Raw genomic sequence first — 18,748 nt, 5'->3', positions numbered from 1 at the left:
TTTTTAGTAGAGACGGGTTTCACCTTGTTAGCCAGGATGGTCTCGATCTCCTGACCTCATGATCCGCCCGCCTTGGCCTCTCATAATGCTGGGATTACAGGCGTGAGCCACCATGCCCGGCCATCTAAAGTGAAACATTTAGTATGTCTGGATCTGGAAACACGTGCATTAAGGTTTTATTAGAAAATAGTTGGGCACATTGTGGAGAAGTGGTAATTGAGTCTAGGTTTTGTCTAAGTGATCAAAGTTGTGGCTTAAAAGTGGCACATGTATACATAGGTAGCAGACCTGCATGTTGTGCACATGTACCCTAAAACTTAAAGTATAATTTAAAAAAAAGAAATAAAAAAAGATCCAAAGCAAAAAAAAAAAAAAAAAAACAGTGTGATTTAAATTGATTTGGGTTAAATCAAATCCACCTTAGATCCTGCTGCTTATGCTTGCAACCTTACCTAAGGATTATTGTATAATAAGAAGAAATTCCAAGCATTAGAAGAGACAACCAGGAAACAGTGCTGTAAATGAATGCCCACACTGAGAAACAACACATATTTTCCCCTGACTTTGAAAATGGATGTGTTAGTTGCAAATACAATAAAATAACAGCATGAATATTTGATATAACTAAACAACGCCTTCAACCTAACCTCGGAAAACTCTTGACCCAGCACATTCTCACAAATTACAGCATGATTTTCAAAAATCAGAGACGGCACATTGTCTACTGCACATTTTTTTACATTATTTCACCAAATTTGTTTTAAGCAACTACTTGGAAATGTTACCTATGAATACCCAGATGAATAAGTGAGAGCCCTGTCCTCAAGAAGAAGAGACACATGCACTAATAATTACTGTTGCAATAATAGGAGTAGGTCCTGTGTGTTAAGGAAACACAGAGAAGCAGCTCTTAAACTGACTTTAGATAGCTATGGGAAGCTTTCTAGAGGAGCTGATAATTGAATTGAGTGAATTGAGCCAAAGAATCAGCGAAGTGTGCTCTTGGCAGAGAGAAGAAGATAGGCAAAGGCACAAAAATAAGAAATAGCTTAATGTGTAGAAGAAACTACTTATAATTAGGATAATTAGAGAGTGGTGTGGGAGGCTGAGCCTGGCAGGGTATGAGGTTGTGGAGGTCACATAACAGCATCATAGGTCAGGCTAAAGCTTTTTCTTTGGCAAATGGATTAAAAAATGTTTTGATTGTGTATCTTCATCACTAAAAATATTTTAAGAATGCATTTTCAATATAATTTATGAGTGATATCCAAGTATTATTACACCAATATATTGGAAACAGTATAAAACATTCATACAAACAAAACATGTTTTAAAGGATAAGACAAACCGTAAGTGGAAATTCTAATATTTTCCTCCTATACATCAATAATTTACCAAGTGTATTTCTGGGTTGGAGGGGGATACACCCACCTTGAGAATCACAATTCGAAACACTGAGAGTAAGGGAAGTGTTGTAGCAGATAATTGACTTGGTTATTCTAACAGCAGAATGGAGGTTAGAGTTAAGACAGCCAAGATTAGAAAGGAGAAAGAATAGTTAGGAGAAGGTCGGTAAGAGTGATACTGGTAAGATGGAATGCAAATAAATTCTGAGGAAGAATTAGCTGGGCATAGTGGCGGGCGCCTGTAATCCCAGCTACTCAGGAGGCTGAGGCAGGAGAATCACTTGAACCTGGGCGGCAGAGGTTGCAGTGAGCAGAGATCACACCACTGCACTCCAGCCAGGGCGACAAAGTGAGACTCTGTCTCAAAAATACAAAAAACAACAACAGCTACTACAAAAAATTCTGAGGAAGAAGAAACAGCTGGACATATTAACTATTGTCTTCGGATGGCAACTCCTATGTTCGTTAACTTAGTGTTAATTAAATAATTAAATTAGTTAAGGATTTCATAAAGAGGGCCAAGTTTAGCAGCTAGTGTCCCATTTTTCCAGATACTTATTCTCCATTCAAATAATCTTGCAAAAATGCTAGCAACACAATAATTTCAATATGCTGTGTTTATCTACCAGAACATATGTCCATTTAAGGGCCTATATTTAGTTCTTTAACTCACTAAAGAAGAAAGTGGCTACTTAAGACAGGGTAACACAATGGCAAAATAATACAAATCCAACTGATTTAGCTTCATGTAGTCTCTCAAAGTCACTAACAAGATCGCTTATGTACATCTGCCAAGATGTAGGGGGTGACCATGGCAGTTAAAAGAGATAGTTTTGGGACACAGAAACTTTTTAAAGAATTGGTTTTTTTGTTTGTTTGTTTGTTTGTTTGTTTGGAATGGTTATTAAGTTTCATTGCTGGAAGTCAGATAAAGTCCAAAAAGGGCAGACTTTCTATCCAGACTTTCTATCCCTATAATAATCTTCTAAAATTTTGAAATTGTCCTTGGCGTTTGAAAAAGCCTAAACACCCAACCATGAAAGCACTTTTGGATCTAATAATCTTTTATAAGAAATTTTCTTTACAGAAGATCAAAGCTTTCTACACATGTTCATTTCAATCTGACAGCATCTCTGCTGCAGGAAATACATGAAGGTAGGTCAATTTCATCGGATGAAGAAGGAGGCAAAATGAGAAGAATAGTAGACTTGGGGCTGGAAAGTATTGCAGTGATTGGTTTCAGTCTGGAACAGCTTTTTTTTGTCAAGCTTCTTCAAGGATGTGAGGAGAATTTTTGATGTTGAAAATATTTTCTCATGTTTTTATGAGAAAATAGAAATGGCATGTTTTAAATAAAAAATAACAGAATGGAACTAGAAGGAATGATAGAGACATAGTTGATCAAAATCTTAATTCTGCCTTGACATTGTAGAATCACAGCAGAGGGAAATCAAGTCTCAATGAGTTCAGCCACTAGCTGGATACATAAGATGCACATATTCCCATTTGCAGATGACAAAACTATAATTAAACAAGGTTAAATACTCTGTCCATAAAACAGTGAGTTATTGGTGAAGGAATGGGAAATCAGGCTGCCTGCATTTTACAACCATCCATGAGGTAAATGTCAGGAAATATGTTTGTTACCTACAAATTAATTGTGTTGTATATGCTATTTTTAAATAGCTGTTTTTAATTTGATAAAGAAACCATTTAACTGAAACATGAGTGTACATATGTCTATGTATTTCTATGGACATCTATATCTCTGTCTATATCTTTAAAAGACCTATTTTGGTCAATAGAACAAGTGGAATTAAAATTTATCTGCATTGTATATTACAATGAATTTGCACAAAATCAAATATTCTGGGATATATTTTAAATGTATTTGTCTTTTTTGTTCACTATTCAAATAAGAGAAATCCAGGTGAATATAGATATAGGTTATTTCTGATGTTTTTCTCATAGTAGACTATATTTTATTAGCAATTACTTTTGCACCAACCTAATAAATCCGAAGTACAAAAAATGAGTGAAAAGATGAGTAATTGAAGTAAACATTTTGCTCTTTTTTGGGACAGAATCATCATCTTGAGAGACTAGTGTTTTTATCCTCTTTACAAACACTTTTAGGTAATGTGTTGTCATAGTCCAGATCTGCAGAGCTTAAGAGAAAGAGTTGACATTGGAAAACCTAAATGTGTCTCATTAAAGATCTGGGACAAAGTGAATTGTTGAAGACAATAATTTTTTACAGCTATTGTTGAGATTGACCAAGTTTTGGTTAGAAAAAAACCTGTAGTTGCTTTGCTATATTTCAGTACATATTGATGTTCTTTGAAGCAGACTCTGTAAAAACTAAATAAGAATGATTTTTAAATGACTATTTTCCCATGCCAAGTACTACTAAGTATACTTTTAAAAACTTTTTTAATGGTGGAAGTTTATAATCAGTGTCATTGGAAAAGAAGTCTTTATGTGGGACATTAAAGAAAAAGAAGTTTTTTAAAAAACCTCTCAACTTTTCTGTCACACATTATTCATTGCAATGTGCTTATCTTTTGTTATCTGCTTCAAACAGGTTTTAATTAAAAATATATACATTCCATATTTTATAAGGTATCATAGAGGAGGATAATGTATTCCTTTATGGAGAGCAACAGATGGAAAAAACAAAGAAAGATGAGAGAGTAAGAAGCAAGTATATTTTAGAATCTATCTTAAGAATTATAAATATATAAAGTTCTAAGACAAGTATATGAAAATGTGAGACCATTCCATCTCAGGAAGATACTACATGATCATTATATATCATTAAAAATTTACAAATACAGCTTTTTATTTTTTAAATTTTTAAATTAACAATTTTATTAAGCATAATTTACATATTATAAAATCTACCCATTGGAATTATACATTTCAATGACTTTTAAATAAATGTATACAGTTGTGCAATCATCTCCATAATCCACTTCACAGCTCTTTAGAGTTGCTTTTCTTTCTCAGATTCATAGAGGAGTTTCTTTTAATGTATATGATCAATTCATTACTGATTTTTAAAAATCTTAATATGCCTTTCAATACATGCCAATTTAGAAACATGCACATATCTGTAGCAAAGTGACATTGTGAGTAAATACAGTACAATTATGACACAGGTCATAGGAATCTAGTTTATCAGAATAAAAGGCTTTCTAAGAGAATCACAAAGTGTATAGACATTTTTTTAATGTGGTAAATAAAAGAAAAAACCACAGGACATATCTAAGAGGTATCCTTTTGTCCAATCTGTTCTCTTCATTGATAATTCTATTTTCAAGCTCACAATAGAAGCCCAACTCTTTCATGAAGCCTTCTCACATTTCTCCAATATAACTTTTTTCTCTCTCTCAACTATGCTTTTATAACTCTAAACTTTTACATATGAAAGTCAGTGTAGCTTATCTTAGAAATGTATATAAATTATACCATTTATTCTCTTTGAGTTCTACCATGGATTTTTCAACTCTTTTTCCCACAGTGCCTAGCATTTTACTTTATGAATTAAGTAGCCAATTCATACATATTTAATTAAATATAAAGAATAAAATTTTCTTGATTGTATGCATCTAGTGCATAATAAAGACGAGTTTATATTATCTGAAACTTTATAAAAGTTGATAGGGAATATATATAATGTTATACAATCTATCTAGATTATATAGTATATATATATTATTTTATGTGTATGTATTTATATAACTGTTGGTGTTCTCAGTACAGAGTACACTGAAGCCTGAGTTAGCCTAGGAATGATAATACATAAACCCAGAAATTAGGCCTAGAATGATTACTCAGTAAAGAGAGAGAAGATATTATAGACAAAAAGAACAATTTAGTGTCTTTCTATAATAATAAGAGCAAGAGAACTTGTTATACCTATATCTTAAAAATCTGTTGCATTCATCCACGGCTCCTGAGTTGTACAGTCCAGCCATGGTTTATATCTACTAACAGTTTGGGGATTACTTTTCACCATTTACAAAAGTCTATTTGATCTATGATTACATGGAGCTGCCTTTGCTCTGCAGATACCCAGGTAGCTGTGGATCTCTGAAGGGTAGTGACTTTTAGTTGGGAATAAAAAGGCCATTGTCACCCTACAACTTCTCCAAACTCAAGGAACCAGTGCCTTGCCAATTCTTATTTAACTGTGTGTTCTTTTTTGGGTTTCATAGTTTGCCATCTTTTCCTTCGTTCACTCTTATTTTTAGTATTTAAAAAATTAACTATCCTCATCTTTTTATCTTCTTTGATCTTCACCTTTAAAAAATATTTCTAGTTCTTTGAGCCTATTCATGCGTCCATTAGAAGATCAAAAAGAATGTGAAAAAATCAGTCAGCCATCTGGAGGATCAATTAAGAATGATAAACTTTTACACAAATTGTCCTTAATCCAGGGATGTATTATGTTTCAAAATGATGCTAACATCTGGTCTGTTTGGCAAAAGTAAAGCTAAGAATGAAAGTTATTACCCTGGGTAATTTTGGAAATAACTGTCTTTTTTGGCTACGTTTGGTTGGGGCATCTGTCAGAAGTAGGGAGAAGTATACTACAGGAAGAATAGCAGTAGTATTTTGAGAAGCTCAGTGCACCACTTCACAATTGATGCCTTTTTTGGTTTTGGAAATGACTTTAAGGAGCCTTTTCAGAAACTCACAACCTAAAAGGCAGTTAAAGTTGGTTCAAATAAACCCCTTCAGATGAAAGAAGAGAGAGAAAGAATAAGATCAAGAAGGGAAGGGATGTGTCCTTAGTCTGTGTGTACTGCTATAACAAAATACTTGAGACTAAGTTATTTGTAAAGAACAGAAACATATTTTCTGATAGTTCTGGAGTCCATGAAGTCTAAAGTCAAGGTGCCAGCAGGTTCATTTGTATTGTGAGGGCTACTTATTGCTTCCAAGATGAGGCCTTGTTGCTGCATCCTCCAGAAAAAAATAATACTGTGTCTTCACATTGCAGAAAGTGGAAGGGCAAGCCAGAGGAATGCTGCCTGAAGTCTCCTTCATAGGAGTTTTAATCCCATTCATAAGGAAGCAGCCCTTATTGTATAATCACCTCTTAAAGAACTAACTTCTTAATACTATCACATTGGTAACAACTGAATTTTGGAGAGGACACATTCAAACCACAGCAGATGTTAAGTCAGGAGGAGATTAGGAATACTGCCTTCAGAACCCTTCTTTGCAGTCTGGGGCCCCTCAGTTTTTATACTCCCACAAGGTGAGTAGGAGGAGGAAAGGATCCTTGTTTTAGTGAGTTCCAACTGCCATAAAAAATCAGTCTGAGTGGCTTAAGTAACAGAAATGTATTTTTTCATAGTTCTGGAGGCTGAGAAGTCTAGCATCAAGGTATGGACCAATTACTGGAGAAGGCTCTCTTCCTGAGCTTTCAGACAGTCACCTTCTCACTGTGTCCTCATTTGGTAGACAGAGAGAAAGCACACTCTCTCATTTCTCTTCTTACAAGGACACTAAAACCATCATGAGGGCTCCCCTTTCGTGACCTTATTTATGTCTAATTACCTCCCAAACATCTCATCACCACATATCATCTCATTTTGGGGAACACAATTTAGTCTATAGTTATTCTGTATTAAGAAAAGGATGTGCCTTTAGTCATGCTGCCACTGATAATTATATGACTTTCAACAGACCACTCTATCAGTATGAAATTTTGTTGCCTGTTCTGTGAAATGACAATGGAAATTCCTAATCTTCTGCATGCTGATGGATGTCAAAATAGCTTGATTTCTTCAATCTATCTGTAGGGGATAACCAAAGTGCCCATTAAACAATAATTAGAAGCTGTAAGAATTATAATATTTCTCTCAGAATCGTAACAAGCTATTGACTTTTTTTTTTTTTTTTTTTTTTTTAGACGGAGTCTTGCTCTGTCGCCCAGGCTGGAGTGCAGTGGCGTGATCTCGGCTCACTGCAAGCTCCGCCCCCCGGGTTCACGCCATTCTCCTGCCTCAGCCTCCCGAGTAGCTGGGACTACAGGCGCCCGCCACCATGCCCGGCTAATTTTTTGTATTTTTAGTAGAGATGGGGTTTCACCGTGTTACCCAAGATGGTCTCGATCTCCTGACCACGTGATCCACCCGCCTTGGCCTCCCAAAATGCTGGGATTACAGGCGTGAGCCACCGCCCCCGGCCAGCTATTGACTTATTTTAAGAACTGTTTGAGTTTTTCCTCATTTCTGTCATGATGGTTAATTCAACAGTAAACTGGGTATGTTGGATATCTGGAATCTGATATCTGACCCTCAACATCTGTTACTATCTCAAACTGCAAGGTGGTTTTCCATCTCTTCTGTGATACAAGCTTCCTTTGCTTTTGTGGTCTCCCCAGATGTTTTATGAGGCTCCATCAATGATGGAAACAAGTTGAGTTTCTCCTAGCTGATTTCTGCCAGCAATGTTCTCTAAAATATGTCTAAGCCATATTGTTTCTCTAGGATTATGTCAAGGTGTTTCCCATTGGAGCTGTGGACGTATGTGAATAAATCCTCAAACATCTATGTGGGAAATAAGCTGGGGAGAGGCATATAAAACAGAATTTTAAGTCCTTTATTGAGGAGACAATGCCTTCCTTCTTATGCCCTAGAATAGAAGCACCACAGCATAGGCTTGGGCCTAAATTTGCAAAGCAACTTGTGTGTACTTGCTGTGGGACCTCAAAGAGATCGTCCAAAATTTTTGAGCACATTTCCTCATCCATGAAATGTAGTTATAACATCTATATTGTAGTTATCAATATGTATAAAAGATAAAATATGTTCTACATAATTTATGGTCTTCAATAAATAGTAGCTGGTATTATTTCATCATTATTGCCATCATCATCATCATCTTCATCATCATCATCATCATCATTGTCACTTAAGGATTCATAAGCTCAAACATCTGAGGAAGTTTTATAACACTGTGAGACCTAAGACGGGCACCAAATATTGGAATTTTTGTGAAAGTTGAAGTATGTGTTTGGAATTAATGATATGGGCATTTTTGCCTCAGATAAATAATATAAACTTTCTCGGTTTATTTCTTTTTTTCTAGGTTGATAACTTCCTAGGTATAAACGTTTGTTTTTCAAAAATAAAAAGTTATATAAGCATGCAAACTGAAACCCCTGTTTTTAGTGGGGCATATTTTCACTTTTCCAAGGAGAATTCTCTTAAAATGGAAGCCAAACTATAGTAAATCCTCATGTTTTTCTAGATGAGAGCCACATTATAGCGTCACATCAATTATATTAATTTACTTTGCCATTATTTGGCCAGACATAAAGATTCTGCAGAAAAAACTGCATTTGGACTGGCATATAATTTGGAATTTCCCGAGAGGATGGAGAATCGAGAAATTTTTATCAAGACCAGTTTGCTATTCAGCAAATGGGGCGTTATTCACCAATCCATTCTGTTTTATAATACATTGGGTGTTCACTAATGTTCATCTTGTTTATTTTCTTTACCCACAGTTGGTGTTTCTAGATTCTTGTCTACCAGAGTAAGCTCTATCCAGTTTCTAAGGCCAGTACCGAAGTATTTAAATTCTCCCCAATTTAATTCTAAGGATTTCAACATTGTCACCTTCTACTCATCAGCTACGTTTAACTTGTGAGTACCGAAGTCCTGATAACCAACACTTGCTTTGTTCCTGGAACTATAGTCCATGTTGTAGTTCTAATAACCACTATTTTTTTTCCCTTAGACTTGATGTTCTGTCTTATAAACTGTATAACGTCTAAATTTCTCTGAAGTATAGAGCCTCTGATGGCAATTGCCCTATGATCTGCTAACAAATTCCACAATGCCAACTGCTTGCCTCCAACTTGAATGTGCAGGATTGTCAGATATGATTAGATTCGCTTATAAGTGAATCTCTTATCTGTGATTAAGCACTCTTGATTTCCCCCCTGCAAATTGTGCTGTCATTTATCCCAAACCTTTGGCCTGATCAGCCCTCAGTTCTGGTTGTTTCTTTTCCATATATATATATATATGGAATATATATTATATAGTATATATAATTCTAATCATATATAAATTAGAATCATGTATAACTCGGCCAATTCACTCTATCCTTTTGCAGTTAACAAGCTTTGCCTTAAAAATTCAAGGTCTCAACCATAAATGGACTTCATATACATCTTATCCCAAATTACTTTGAATGGAAATTTTGGATATGAGGCTGTGAATGGGTAGGGAATCTGGTGCTGGAGTTGGGATGGAATGAAGGAGCAGAAGTTGTATTGTGCCTTGAGTTATGAAACACCAAAGTAGGATTACTTTTTTCCAACTCCAGGTTCCAGAAACTTTGCCATTCTCTACATGAATCCGTGGCTGCATTGAGCTATGATCCATTGCTGAGACCATGATTCCGAGTTATTTTATGGAAGCCTACCCTGTTATTAATGACAGAGAATGTGTCTTAACACTGGAACTTCAAATTTACATTCCTATGGAATGAAATGGGTAATTAGTGGGTTACACTAATGAATGGAATAGGTAATTAGTGGGTCAAGAAGACTCATGATTTGTAAATTAAAGCATAGGGTATAGCAAACAGGGTGACTTAATTATTGACACATTTTTCTTACACTTATGCTTAATCTTTTCTGTTTGATCCTTCTTCATTCTCACTGTAACACCAGGAAATGATTAACAGGACCCCTCCTTCATGACACAATGAGCTGAATTAGGCTTAGCTTTCTACTTACCACCACATTTTCCCTGGACCTCTCTTTCAGAGAATTATCTGACCCAACAACTGAATGGGTTTTTCCCTTTATAAATCCTTTGTAACTCTAAAAGTTTTACTCAGTGTGCTGTCTCAATTTTATGCTCCTGATAATGCTGTTCTGACAATGACCAACTCAGAACTCTTCCTATCTATGGGCTGTGTGTGTGCGTGTATGTGTGTGTGAGCATCATGTGGCAATTTCAGTTGTTGTAGTAGCTATGTATTGAGTTATAAGGAGGAGAAAATAAAAATTAAACAATTTCTAACATCAAATGAGTTACTTCCAGGAGTTTAGCATCTTACAGACTGTGCTAGAGGCTTCTGCCACATGTTTAGCTTTTTAAAAGATTAATTTATGTATTCCTTTACACATAGCTGAAAGTGATGTTACAGTACAGAAGTTATTTACAACTGTGCAGTAATGTGTTGCAAACTAAATTATCTAAAAGGCAGCAAAAGTACATTGTGAATTTATATAAAACTATACAGCGTTTGCAGATACACTTTTTATATGATTATTGGCTCTGTAGTGTTTCAAGTTATGTTCTCAGAAAGAGAAACAAAATGCCCAAGATTAAAAGAAAAAAGATAGGAACCACGTGGATTTGACTCCATTAAAAACAGTACGGGGGTCCTGGTTCTGTGTCCCTCTGCCTGGGCAGGTGGCACGGCCAACGCCCTGCTCCGCACCAGGTCCTAAGCCCAGTCTGAGGTCGTTGCAGCTCTGTGGCAACAGAACCGTGGCTGGGACGGCACTCCTGCCCCTCCTACCTGGAGGTCACTGTTTGTGAGACATGGACAGCTTAATTTTATTTTCTTTAGTTGATCAGAATGGAACAAAAAAAATTTAAAAATCCACTCCATTCTCCAACTCCTGAAATGCCTCTGCAGTTGGCTGGAGAAAAGGGTCCAAAGATTACCATTTTCAGACAGAAGCTGCCACGTGTGCCCCCGGCATGGTCTTCTTGTCCCGCCAGGGCCGGTGAGGCTCTGGGGGCTTTGCCCCCGCCGCGGCAGCTGGTAGACAAGAGACGTGTTTCACCTCCTCGACGTCTGGACCAGTCTGGAAGGGATGGAGACGCTGTCGCATCTCTCTCGGGGTCTCTCCCCACCCGGGTGGACGTGGCGCTTCCTCCTCGGCCCCTGGGGCTCAGCAGCAGCCATGTAGCCCTCGCCTGCATCCTGCAGTCATCCCGCGGTGTCACACCAGCAACAACATAAAGTCGTCGTTGACGTTGACCATGGGCACGTAGAAGGAGGGCACCTCGTTCACGCACAGGGACTAGTGCCCAGCAGGGTCCAGCTTCTGCACTTTCAGCTGCCACTCCATCCTCTGCACGGCGTTCAGGGCCGCGGCCTCGTGCTGCTGCCACGTGAGCAGGTCTTCATGTGGTTGTACTTGTGGTCCAAGTCATGGAGCCAGGAGATGAACTGGCGGGTGTTGAGCCCGTCGCGCACTGACTTGTTCTAGTGGCGCTGGCTCTCTAGGGGCATGTTTCAAACCTCAGAGTCCAGCAGCATCATGCAGGCACTGAATGGCACTGCCTGGTTGGCGATGGTCCTGGCTGCCCAGCAGTGAACCTGCAGAATCTCCTGCTCATAGGACATTTCAGCTTCTACCGCTCGATGCTGTGCTGCAGACGCAGCTTTTCCCGGACCGCCTCCTGCTGCCTGAACAGCTAGTTCAGGGACTCCGCCAGCGAGGGAGGGGGTGCGATCACGGGCATGTGGAGCTTGCTGAGCGACTTGCCGTCCAGGAGATAGGAGCCCGTGTAGGTGACGTATTCGGCGTACCACTGGGTCGCCTGTGGCGTGATGCAGCACAGAATCTTGCGCTTCTCCTCGATCTTCTTCCTGATGTGCAGGAATTCGAAGTAGGGGTTGTCCCTGTCACTGTGGTAGGGCTAGATGGCGTCCAGCTTGATGATGTCCACGATGGTGGCCAGCGTCTGCTGGATCACCTCCCGCGTCTGCTGCGTGGACGTGTTCAGCTGCTGGGTGGAGTGCTGGAAGCGGCGTTTGCGCGGATGCTGGGCTGTGCGTAGTCCTCCGAGCCGCGTGCCTGGGGCACACTCCTTGGAGTGAGGTGTGCCCTACTTGCTCTGGTTCACGAGCATCTGCCGGTTCCTGGTGATGCACTGAGGGATCTACCCCACTCTGGGGGCTTTCGGGGCTTCGACCAAAGTTCTGATTCTGTGGCTTCTGGGTGGATGCCGCAGGGAGGGCCTTCGGCTGGGGCGGCAGCACGGGAGACCTCAGTGTTGTCGTAGGGGCCAGCGCTGTCCGTAGCCTGGGCTTGTGCCACAGTGTCCATGGGGGGCAGGGGGCGTCGGGGGCACAAAGGGATGCGGCGGGGGTGGGGGGGTTCAGCCTCGGCCCCCTGGTCTCCGCTCCCCAATTGGCAGTGTTCAGTGGGAACGGGTGTGGGCTCCATGCTGGAGTCCAGATCCCCAGAGGCCTCTTCTGGCACCGCCTCTGCCTCCGTAGCTTCTAGAGCCACGTCCAGCTTTGGCTTCTCTGAGGGCTCAGACTCGAGCTCTGTGGGAAGCTGGGTGGAAGCCTGGTCAGGAGGCAGTGACGGCTGCTCCTCAGCCACTAAAGCGGAAACATCCCCACCCTTACGACCACAGGGGCCCCTGGAGGGATCTTTTCTGAAGGAGCAAGACTTTCTTCTACGGGTTCTGTTTCAACATCTGGGACATCTTTAGTCTGCAAGGGAAGCTCCGGCAGTGAGAAGGACCCCAGGTCCAGGTCGTCCTCGGGGCCGGCGAAGGCGTCTGCCCGGGGCATAGGCTCCACCTGGCGGAGGGTAGACAGGCTGTGGCTGTTGTCCAGGAGGCTATTTTCCAGGGGTTCCAGAGCCTCCACCTGAGCCACAGTGGTTACAGGCCTCAGGGGCCATGTCCAGCGGAGCTTCCGGAAGTGACTTGCAGTTGCTGAAGAAGGATTCCAGCCCGGAGGGAGGGGCGTAAGGAGCCGCCTCTGAGGTAGAGATGGTGGCGGGGACGACTTCCACCCCGTCTTTGACGTCCTCCAGTCCTGGCTCAGCGATGAGCAGAGTGTTCTGGGAGAGAGAGGTGGAAAGGGGGTGGGTATAGCACCTCTGAGGTGCTGAATGGCCCTGGGGCTGCAGAGTGGAGGGAGTCCGCGGAGCAGAAATATTTTGGGGACTCGGGGAATCTCTGTAGAGACTTCAGCAGGAGGTCTGAGCCCACAGGCCAGCTGACAGGGTTTTCAGAGGCGCTCCGGATCAGGCTGGAAGCAAAGGCCTGCTCGGCGGGGTGGGCCCACTCGACAGGCTCCTGGATGATGACGGTGCTGACCCTCGTCCAGGGGCTCCAGGTAGCTGGACTCGGGGGGATGATGGGGGCTGTAGCCTGCTGGTCCTCGGTGGCGTCCAGGTGCAGGGGAATGGCCCCTTCGAGGGAAGGAACCAGCAGCTTATCTCTGGGGGAAAGGGAAGGTTTTGCTTATAAATTTGAGAAGACGCCCTCTGGAGACGGGGTGACAGTAACGATGGCAGAGCGTCGACTTTGGGCGAGGGGAGGCCATAGTCTGTGGAATATTACCCTGGGGACAAACAAGCAAACTTCTCCACGGGAACCGGGGGCGGGGGCACCCTGTCTTCCATCTAGTGCCGCAGGGGAAAGTCGTAGCTGGAGGCGGCAGGAACGTTCTGCTGCCTGAGGAGCTTGTCTTCCACGCTGAATTCCTCCTAGGGAGTCCTTCTAATATTGGCAGAGACCTAGCGGTAAAAGTTTATGGAGAGAGGCTTGGCAGGAGCCTGGCTGGCGTTTTCCAAAAGGCCACTTGATGCCGCGGAGAACCTGTCCAAAAAGGAGGGGGCAGGCGCTGGAGGGAGCAGTGGGCACGGGCGTGGAGTGCGGGGAGTGGGCGCAGTCGAACACAGGGTCCGTGTAGTCATCGGTGCTGCAGGACGGGGTTCTGGGCGTGTGCATCACCTCCTCGTAGCTGGGGCAGGACAGCACCGACATAGGGGTGGGCACGCCAGTGGATCGGCTCTGGTCAGGCCTAGGAGATGCAGGCAGGACCTCTTTCATGTGAGGCCCTGCGACCCAGTCTTTGGAGTCTGCACCTGATCCCGGGTGTAGCTTATTTTCGGCAGCAGGTGGAATAGGAGTCAACTCCTTGAGCTTTTTGTCTTTAAAGGGAGGGTCCAGCCCCGGAGGTTTCTTGGCAGGAATGTCCAGACCCTTCTTCTGCCCGTCGTCTGCTGGCTTCGCCCTCTCCTTGAGGTTGGGGTCTCTGGACTGGTGCCTCAGCTTCTCCATCTGCTTCATCCTCTCCTTGTGCCCCTTGTGGCGCTCCTCGATCTCCAGGTCCTTCTGGGAGAACATCCTCTGGAAGCTGGTCATCATCAGGTCGCCATCCCCCCGGAGCTTTTCCCTTGGCCTGACATCTTTCTTGCCTGGGTCTTTGGAGGGCGATACTTTATCATCCCCTTTGCTCATCTTCACAGAGTCGCCCTTTTCTTTCTCTGCACTGTCCTTGAATTTCTCCTTCAGTTTGGCCTCCCTGAGCCTCGGGTCCTCATCCCTGGACTTGTCTTTGAGTGCGCGGGGAGGGCTGTCCTTGTCCCTGGCAGTGGGCTTCTGCTTGGTCCCTGTGATGCCGCAGGAGCCAGTCTGCATGCCTGTTCCGGTTCCTCCTCTGCTCGTCTGTCAATTTCTCCCTTTGTTTCTCTCTCTTATTCTTCACTTTTAGGATGTTGATGGTACTAGATCCATAAGGCTTTAGTTCCTTTTCTATTTTCTTGGAAGGTTCTCTCTCCGAATCATTTTTATCTTTCTTTTCGGTAGAAAATAATTCAATCGTTTTATTTAGCCTATCTTCTATGACAGCTTTCATGTTGTAAGAAACTCCATAAGCAACCATCTCCAGGAAGTCCTTTTCATACTGGCCGGAGTCCTTCCTGCTGCCTCCCTCCTTGTAATCTCTGCCCTTCTCTTTCTTCTCGGCCTTTTCTTTCTTAGCTGTCTCTCTCAGTAGTGGCTCTACTTGGATGAGGATGAGGAGTGTCTGTGCCTCTCCTTCTCTTTCAGCTTCTCTGGGAGGCAGGCGCTCTCCCTGGCCTCCTACTTTACGGGTGGCTGCTTGAGAGAGACCTCCAGGAAGGCAGTCATCCCTGGCTCCTGCCCTCAGTCTGTGAAGCTGTCAGAGGAGACCTCACTGATTTTATCATTGGAGTCTTCTCTGTACTCATGGAGAGCTTCTTCTTCCAACTTTTCAAGCAGGCTTTTTTCCATGTCAGCACTTCTCAAGGACTTCCTCTCCTTGGAATATTCTTTATCTGACTTCTCTTTGTGTTTGCTGTTAGCCTTGTCTTCAGCAGACTTTTTTTTCAGCCTTCTCAGGGAGCTTCTGTTTATTTTTCTTATCTTGCATGGAGTCCACTGAAGCTCTTTCCTTCCTGTTCTTATACTTTTCTGGTACTCTTTAACCTTCTTCTCCTTGTGCTTTTCAAGGACTTTCTCTTTTTTGTCTGTCACTCCGTCAGCAGCCCCTGTGTCCTTTCTCTTGTCTTTGGGCTCCTTTTCCTTTTGCCTCTTGGGGTGCTGCTCATCAGAAGAGGACTTCCTGTGTCTGTCAGAGGCATAGGCCTCCGGCCCTTCCTCCTTCTCCTAGAGATCATCCACCCTCTGCAAGTCACTGGCCTCTCTGATCTTGAACCTACTCCCCATGTAGTTGTCTTTGTCATCCTCACTCTCTTCTGTGAATACGTCTGCGACGTACCAGCTTTTCTCCTTGCCTTTCTTGTCATTTTTTTTTCTTTCAGAGAAGTCTTCTAAGATAATCCCAGAGAAAGTCTTCTCCTTTTTTTCTTTCCCTTGGTCAAGAGACACTTTCCTTTTTTTTTCTTTGCCATGTGTGTACTTATGTTTTTTCCTTGGTATCTTTTTTCTCTTTAAAACATTTATCAAATTCTCTGTCCTTCTGACATTTTTCGAGGATAGATTTCTCACTTTTGTCCTTGTTACTGGACTTCTGTTTATATTTTTCTGGATTTGTTTTCTCCTTCCTTTCCTTATCAAGGCCGTCATTCTTTTCTTGTGCTGGTTCATGCGGTTCCCACAGCTCCAGGCCCTTCCCAAAATCGCAGTCAGACTTTTCCTTGAAGACACTCTGGTAGCCTCACTCCTTCAGCTCCTCACGGTGTGCGGTGTGCCTCCTCTGGCTTGGCCCTGCTGTCCCTGTGCTCCTGGGAGCTCTGGAGGGTGTCCTTTTTGTCCTGGCTGGCCTCTGCGGACTCTCTCTCCTCTTCTTGTCATTTTCCAAAAGGTAGCCGGGGACACTTTATGCTTTTCAGTCTGGTCTTTTCTCTTCTCAGAGTTTTTATCCAAATAGTCCTTGTCCTTTTGGAAGAAGGTCTCTCTGTAGTCTCGCTTCTCCCAGGCTCTGCTGTCCTGCTTCCTGTCCTGGCTGTCCTCCTTCACTGTTTCTAGGATCAGCTTGGCCACAGAGTCATTTTTCAAGTCCCTGTAGTCTGTCACTGCAGAGTCCCAGCTGTCCCCCCTCTTTGAAATCAAAGGATGAATCAGACAAGTCAAAAAACCACCAATCTGGCTGATCGTCAGAAAGGCTAAATTTGATGTCTTCATTCTCCGGAAACTGATTTTTATTAAAATATTCATCAAAAGCAGAATCGTCCCTATAAACCTTTTCTTTTTTGAGTTTTTCTTTATCTTCTTTAAAAGTCTTCTCCTTCTCTTTTGAAACGTTGTCCTCTTTTAAATCATTCTTTTTCTCTAATTTTGAGGGTCAGTCTTTTGACTTATTCTTTCTCTCCTCTTTGTACAGTCTCAGTTTTTCTTCTTTTGAAGACTTTTCTTTCAGAGATTTCTCCTTTTCTGCTTTATTCGAACAGTCTTTCTCTTCTTGGAAAGATCTGCTGATATCTTTGTTCATGTCTTTGACTCTCTTCAGTGATTTTTCATCTTTGGAGACCTTAATGATCTCATCTTTAAAGAGCCATTCTTTCTCTTCTGATTTCATTTTGCTAAGTTTCTCTTCTTTTTTAAAGTAGTCTCAATCATGCTTTAAACTTTTAACTTATTTTCAGTGGAAATATCATTCTCTAAAATATAGCCTTATCTGACTTTTGCTTGTAGTCCTCATATTCATACATAAAACGTTTCAATTTCAGCTCTTGGCTGATAGAACACTGTCCCTTCTCCTTGTTTTTGTGTTTGTGTTTTGTTTTATGTTTTTTTGACAACTTTCCCCTCCTTGTTCAGCTTGGGGATGGTGCCCTCTACGCTGGAGAGGAAGGGGCTTCTCTTCTCCAACAGGGAGCCCTGCAGCCTGCCCAGCTTCCTGTGCTCTGGCCTCTTCCTCACTGGCTTCAGCGATTCCACACTGGAGCCCCCAGAGGAGTAATCAGACTGGCTTGTCAGTCTCCTCCTTGTGGATTCTGATAAAGAACTGACCTCTGACCAAGCCAGGAGAGAAATGGTTTTCCAATTGTCTGTCTGCCAGTGCTTGGTGTGCTGGTTTGTATTGTTGGGGTTCTGCTTCTGGGTGGCAGAGCCCCCATGAGACGAGGTGGAGGAGGCAGACGGGGAGATGAACAGGGAGGGGTCCTTCAACACCAGCGGGGAACCCTTGAGGCAGCTGGAGCTCCCCATGGAGTCCCTGTCATCCTCCCCCTTCTCTGAGGACTCACTTTCCGACTCTGAGGAACAGAACTTGTCAATCCATTTTCCAAAGCGAACCTCTCTGCCATTTGTTTCTTTCCTTCACTTCTTTTTCATTTTTTTTTTCCTTCTGCTGCTTGGCATTAGAAGCCTCTCGTTTCTTACTACCAGGCAATATTGTATGTGCTGAGAGTCTCAGCTTCTCTCCTGTCCCCATGGTGACACTCACGTCCTCCTCGTCTGATGTGTCTGACAGGATATGATGGGAAGCTTTCTTTGGTGCAATAGCGTTATTTTTAGTGTAACTTTTAACCTCCATTTTGGGTATAGAGATAAAACTATTGGATTTTGTTTCTTTTCTGTAATACTTTTTTAACAGGTTCATTCAGAGCACCTTTCTCTTCTATTTCAATGACTCATAGATATATGGTAAAAAAAAAAAAAAATGCCTCGGATGGCTTCTTCTACTCTTTCAACAACCTTCTTTCTAATTATGGCTACTTACCACTTCTCTGCTTTCATGAATATCTAACCTGTGTTCAATAACCACAAAGCATCAATTATCAGCTAATACCTATTCTACATCTTGCAGATAAATAGTGGGGTTTTATATACTATTTTAGACCAGTGTGAAAAGGATCTTACATGTTTCACTTATATTACTAAGTTGTAATCACTTTTTAGCTTACCAGTTTCCCTAAAGAGAATATAAGCTTCAAGATAGCACCACCAACAAAAAGTCAATTTTGTATGTCTACCTTCTTGTAATAGAGTGAATTATTGTTTCCAATTTATCAGTTCCATGTAGCAGTTATTTACATACTCATCCTCATACCATTGTCATGTCTTCCTTTACCTCCATTGACTTGGTGCTTGGCCACAATCACTTGTTTT

The 18,748-nt window shown here is 42.1% G+C and overlaps 1 pseudogene; it reads right to left on the bottom strand.

The window, feature by feature from the left end:
• Positions 1–11,400: 11,400 nt before the first annotated feature.
• LOC129030002 (ankyrin repeat domain-containing protein 11-like) lies at positions 11,401–18,239 on the bottom strand (annotated as a pseudogene).
• Between the last annotated feature and the right edge of the window lie 509 nt (positions 18,240–18,748).

The sequence above is a fragment of the Pongo pygmaeus genome, chromosome 12, assembly GCF_028885625.2.
Source record: "Pongo pygmaeus isolate AG05252 chromosome 12, NHGRI_mPonPyg2-v2.0_pri, whole genome shotgun sequence".
Classification (NCBI taxonomy): Eukaryota; Metazoa; Chordata; class Mammalia; order Primates; family Hominidae; genus Pongo; species Pongo pygmaeus.
This window is presented reverse-complemented; position numbering and strand designations above follow the sequence as displayed.